Genomic DNA, 6,000 nt, shown 5'->3' on the forward strand with positions numbered 1-6,000 from the left:
GATGAAAGGCCGAGGGACGGCAGCAGGGGGCGCCCGAGAGGCGGCGGCGGATGGCTGGCTGGCGTCTGGATGGTGAGACGCGGCAAGCACCACCATTCCTGGCTTGGCGTTTGGTCTTCCAGCCTCCGCTTCGTCTGCAGATGTTCCCGCAGGTGGGAAGGGACCAATAGTTTATTTACCGCACCTATTTGGGGGGTCCGCTTGGATTGGGACAACGTAGAGAAGAACCGCGGTTTGCTTAATTGAGCCGCAACTGGCTCCGTTCCCAGGGCTCGTCTTTCTGCAGCCTGCTGCTTAATCATGGTTTGTTGGATTAACCCGGTTTTTGATAATGCCACACGGTGAATGAAGCACGAAGGAGCCCACTCTGTTTTAGCTGACGGGGGGTTTTGTGTAAATTCATCCACGGGGCTACGTGAATCCTGAAAGGTGGGTTAATTCAGTAGACTGGGTTAGGCTGCCCATTGATAAGTGTGCTGAGTGAACGCAGCCTGGAAGTAAAACTGAATAGCTTTCTAGATATGCAGTAGCAATGATAGCCAGTTGTTTCAGCAGTTTACCTCTTGAACTCTTAATCCTACTTTGTTGCATAAGCCACAACCTCTGACTTTACATGCTGAATTATACCAGCCTCTCCTAACTAGATGCCTCGTTTATATTAAACCACAATATATCTGCAGGGCATAACATGAGGAAATACTGCAGTAAAACTTCAAATGGGATGGCTTGCAAACTATTAAGACCAGCCGCATTTAGGGCTTCCTGCAGTGGGTGAAAATCATCTACTCTGCTTCGCTTTGGTTAATAATTAGCAGGCCGCGCTGAAATTAGAATTGAGTGCAGTGTTTGATCCAGCCACTACTTTATGCAGGGAAAGCTTTTCAAGGGATGGAGAAACTGGTGTGAGGTTGTATTGCCACAAAAGCATCTGTTCTGCCTTGCAACTAGAGAGGGTTAAATGCAACAGGAGCCCTGAGAGAATGAAAAGATGGCTACTTTGCTGGGGTGCTGAATAGAATAGAATAGAATAGAATAGAATAGAATAGAATAGAATAGAATAGAATAGAATAGAATAGAATAGAACCTTGGAGGTCTTCTAGTCCAGCCCCCCCCAACGCCCCGCTCAAGCAGAAGTCCCTATACCATGTCAGACAAGTGACTGTCTAGCCCAGGGGTCAGCAGCCTGAAACAGTGAAAGAGCCACTCAGAACCGGTTCCCTCACAAAAGGAAAAACTGGGAGCCGCAAAAAATGTGTGCACATGCGCGTACATGCGCGCATGCGCAGAACAGGGTTTGACTGAAGAGTGGAGCCAAGGCGAGATATGCACCTACCCTGCATATCTGAATTGATTGGTTGAACTTTTTTAGTCCCACTTTTTTTTTTTTGGACTGCACATGGCAGAGGACTGGGAGCCGCAGGAGACGGCTGAAAGAGCCGCATGCGGCTGCGGAGCCGTGGGTTGCAGACCTGTGGTCTAGCCTCTTCTTAAAAATCTCCAGTGATGGAGCAACCACGATTTCTGGTGGCAAGCTGTTCCACTGGTTGATTGTCCTCACTGTCAGGAAGTTTCTCCTTAATTCCAGGTTTAGATCTGCCTTGCTCTAATTAACCCCTTGGGTTAATTTTCTCCAGCTTAGTGCATTGTGCAAATCCATGGTGCTTATCGATTCGGTGTGTCCTGCAAGAGCAAAGTTGGATAAAACCATGCTTCAGCTAACCGCAATCGGCACATGTAGCCTCTGACATGCCGATAGGAGGTTTCACAGAGGGACACATCCTTCCACCAAAAGGCTTGGCCTCCTGCTTCTTTCGCTGGTCCACACAACTGACTACGCCTCCGATTTCTTCCTTTTACTCCTCCTTTCTCGGTGTGGTAATTCACACCTATCAGACCTTCGGGTTGATGGAGCTTCTCGGTCGCCCAGGTGATGCTTGTCCCAAAGGTGCTTTTTTCTTTTTGTTTTTTTTTAAGAAGGCAACTGGACTTTCCCGGTTTTTCCTTGAAGACATTTCATTTCTCATCCAAGATGCATCTTCAGTTCTTAAGAAGCTTCTTGGATGAGAAGCAAAACTTCTTCAAGGAGAACAAAAGAAAGCCTAAGCTGCCTTTTGAAAAAGTACCTATCAGACCTTCCAGTTCCAGCTCTGGACTGTCCTGGGGTGCTTGAGTCATTTGTAAGTGGTAGACTTTTTTCTCTCTCTTTTTTTTTTTAGAAATATCTGCCTCTGCTCCTTGTTTCAATTTTTTATTTCATCCTTCCTCTTGAAATACCCTCAAGAGAAGCCACGTTTTGCAGCTATTACTGCAAAATTAATAACCCCTTAGAGATGTTGAAAGGGACGCGGTGGCTCAGTGGGTTAGGACGCTGAGCTTGTCGATCAGAAGGTCGGTAGTTTGGCGGGTTGAATCCCAAGTGCCGCATAATAGAGTGAGCACCTGTTACTCGTCCCAGCTTCTGCCAACCTAGCAGTTCGAAAGCACGTCAAAATGCAAGTAGAAAAATAGGGACCACTACGGTGGGAAGGTAACAGCGTTCCGTGCGCCTTCGGCGTCTAGTCATGCCGGCCACATGACCACGGAGACGTCCTCGGACAAGCGCTGGCTCTTCGGCTTTGAAACGGAGATGAGCACCGGCCCCTAGAGTCGGAAACGACTAGCACGCATGTGCAGGGGAACCTTTACCTTTACCTTTAGAGATGTTGAACACATGTTATAAACATCTTTTGCAAGAAGATGGCTGGTGGAGGGTTAACTTGGATGGTCATCGAAGTATTTTCCTTTACAGCTCTTCTCCTCTAGATACCATGGTTGGCTTCCTCTCCAAGGGATATATATACATTCTCATGTACTTGTGACAGTGACGCTTCTGAAACAGTTTGGCTGAGTTGTTGTCCATTTCTATGAGGGAAGGGAAAGTGGATGGCTTAGCAGAGGTCAACATCTTAACCAGAATTCCAAAGACAGTGGATTGCTGGTCACATAAGGACCAAATTCACAAAACGTGCTAAACTCGAATCGGCAAAGCACAATTGCTGTGTTCATGTACAACAGAGAAAAGGAATCTGCCTTGATCTACTTGAACTTTTGTTAATCCTCAAGGAAATCCACTCTGATTGTTCCTTGGAAGGACAGGGCTTGAAGCTGAAACTCAAATCCTTTGGCCACCAAATGAGAAGAGGGGAACTCAGTGGCAAAGACCCTGATGCTGGGAAAGATGAAAGGCAAAAGGAGAAGGGGAAGGAACAGAATGAGATGGTTAGATGGGGGTCATGGATGCAATGAACATGAGTTTGTGCAAACTCTGGGAGACAGTGCAGGATGGGGGGGGGAAACCTGGTGTGTTGCAGACCTTGGGGTTTCAAGGAGATGGACACGATTTAGGAACTGAACGACAATTATTTGAATTTTCTAAAGCTTCCTTGGCATAATCCCGCCAACTTTTGGAACGCTATTCCTAAAAGCCATGCCACGGCTATCTGGAAGAGCACGCTAAGTTTTGGCTACAAGTTTCACCTTTACATTCAACAAGCGTAACTGCAGGCATCTCATACAATCCACAAATCATATCACATGATGTCTGCTGTGCTGAGTGAACTCAGGCACTGGACTGAATCAAATTTTCATGGTTTGCTTTTGAGCAGGGGTCTTCAAACTCGGCCCTTTGAGGACTCGTGGACTTCAACTCCCAGAATTCCTCAGCCAGCATGTCAGGCATGCTGGCAGAGGAATTCTGGGAGTTGAAGTCCACGAGTCCTAAAAGGGCCGAGTTTGAAGACCCTTGCTTTTGAGTAAAAGGCTGTGAGACTATAAACACCCAGTGTGATGTAGCCAAGGGCAAAAGCCAATTGCTTTAATGCAATGGGGCCTCAAAGAAAAGGGAATGGAGATCAGGGCATAAAGGGGCACTTTACCCTTATCCGCTCGCTCTGTTGGTCACTTAATACAAAGCGAAAAAGCAGATTTTCATGAGCAGTGTAGCTTTACTACCACCTGGTGATCATTTTCAGCAATACTAAACCTTTTACTAAGAATATCTATGGAGATTCTCAGTCACGGCTGTCCCAAAGGTGCTTTTTGAAGAGGCAACTGGACTTTATTTTATTTATTTATTTAGTTACATTTATATACCGCCCTTTCCCTGAGGACTCAGGGCGGTTTACAGGGAATTAAAAAAATCCAACATACAAAAGTTAAAACCAAATTAAAAAATATTAAATTGACCCTGTACACATTAAAAACCCCAATTAAAAATTTCTCCTCAGCCTGGGCCCGAGAGCTCAAAGAGCCAGGTCTTCAGGCCCCGGCGGAATGATCGGAGGTCAGGGGCAGTTCTCAGCTCCACCGGCAGCTGGTTCCAGAGGGCAGGCGCTCCCACTGAGAAGGCCCTATCCCTGGGTGTCACCCGCCGGCAATCTCTCACCGGCGGAACCCTGAGCAGACCCTCCCTGTGGGAGCGCACTGGGCGAAGGGCGTTTGATGCCGGCAGCAGGTGTTCCCTCAAATAACCCGGACCCAGGCCATGTAGGGCTTTATAGGTAATAACCAGCACCTTGAATTTCACCCGGAGGGCAACCGGAAGCCAATGCAGCTCGCGGAGTAGAGGTGTTACATGGGAGTATCGGGAAACCCCCATTACAACTTGCGCGGCCGCATTCTGCACCAGTTGAAGCCTCCGAGTGGTCTTCAAGGGCAGCCCCATGTAGAGAGCGTTACAGTAGTCCAAACGGGAGGTCACAAGCGCATGAGTAACTGTGCGTAGGGCGTCTCGGTCCAGATAGGGACGCAACTGGCGCACCAGGCAAACCTGTGCAAAAGCCCCCCTGGTCACGGCTCCTATATTCTTTGTTTTTCCTCGAAGACGTTTTGCTTCTCATCCGAGACGCTTCCTGAGTTCTTCAGTCCAGTTGCCTCTTTGGGACATTTACTAAGAAAGACAGGTGACTTCCTAATGGCAAAGGTAATTTAGCTCCAGGATTTATACCTCCCCAGGAAGGAGCCAACTTCTCCTTTATTTATTTGAATCATTTAAGCGAGGGGTCTTCAAACTTGGCCCATTTGAGACTTGTGGACTTCAACTCCCAGAATTCCTCAGCCAGCATGCCTGGCTGATGAATTCTGGGAGATGAAGTCCACAAGTCTCAAATGGGCCAAGTTTGAAGACCCCTGATTTAAGCAAACGTTGCCCATGGGGTTGCAATGGGTCAGACACAACTTCGCAACTAACAACAACAACAACAAGTAGACATTTGCCTATGATGTTCTGATTTGGAATCCTTTGCCAAGAGGGAGCAAGATTTGATGGACAGGTTGCCATGATTGATTGATTCCCTGTATAAGTTAGGATGGTGGCAGCATTTGTATCTTGGGCCAAGAGCTATGTTTGAAAAAAGGGTAGGTGGGTCTGGCACAACCTAGTGGTGCCAATCTTGATTCTTTGGGGAAAAAGTTTCATTGGGATGTTCTTCTCTAAAAATAACTCATTTTCTCTGCCCGCTAACCTGTCCCTTAGTGGTGGCAAGAACTATAACTGGGTTTCTATTAATTATTATAAATTATAAGGTGGTTAATATGTTGAAGGCTGACCTTCAGATATTTATTCCAAATAGCCTTTGTATTGCTCATTCTGAGAAGAGCTGGGTTATTGATCGGTTTGGAATGCATTTGTTCAAAAAGTCCCAGGAAGTCAAACCCAATTAATTGGCATCTAAGTGACATCGTATTTTCTTTCTTACGTTACAATTAGTTAACCATTCTAAAAATCTGTAGTGGTGAAAGTGCACAACAGAGTCACACATCTTGATTCACACATTATAAGAAGCCACACTGGGCTTTGCTTGTTTTTAGCATCTTTTGTGAACCCAGAAAATTGTGGTTTACTTCACAAACTGTGGTTTGCATTCAGTTATCCAGCCCATTCAACAAAAACCAACACAATCCTGTTCTGTTCTGTACTGTCCTTTAAGCTCTTTGCTTAAGCCTGGTTTGCTAAATAGCTAA

Source organism: Vipera berus, assembly GCF_964194415.1.
Source record: "Vipera berus genome assembly, chromosome: 12".
In the NCBI taxonomy this organism is placed as follows: domain Eukaryota; kingdom Metazoa; phylum Chordata; class Lepidosauria; order Squamata; family Viperidae; genus Vipera; species Vipera berus.